We start from the raw sequence: 316 nt of genomic DNA, 5'->3' as shown, positions 1-316 counted from the left end.
GGCAAACTCATTGGTTGCTTCTCTGTTTCGAGGAGGACAACCAGTTATTATAGGAGGAGTACTAGGTGCCACCCATGTGCATGTATTTTAGTGATACTGTCAAGTAAGATCAGACTCTTTTCAATCTCTACCCTCAAGAGTTTACCGTCGGTCCGGGCCCCGATCGTGCCCCCACCCACCCTGATCAGGGGCAGGGCCAGCTGGCTAACTGTCCGCGGCACCTCCCCCCTGCTAGCCCAGCCTGATGGGCCTCCACCATACATGAATTCATGCACCGGGCTTCTAGTTATTAATAACGAATGACAACGTTCACTAG

This window comes from Myotis davidii, unplaced genomic scaffold, assembly GCF_000327345.1.
Source record: "Myotis davidii unplaced genomic scaffold, ASM32734v1 scaffold515, whole genome shotgun sequence".
Taxonomy (NCBI): domain Eukaryota; kingdom Metazoa; phylum Chordata; class Mammalia; order Chiroptera; family Vespertilionidae; genus Myotis; species Myotis davidii.
Note: the sequence above shows the minus strand (reverse complement) of the source record.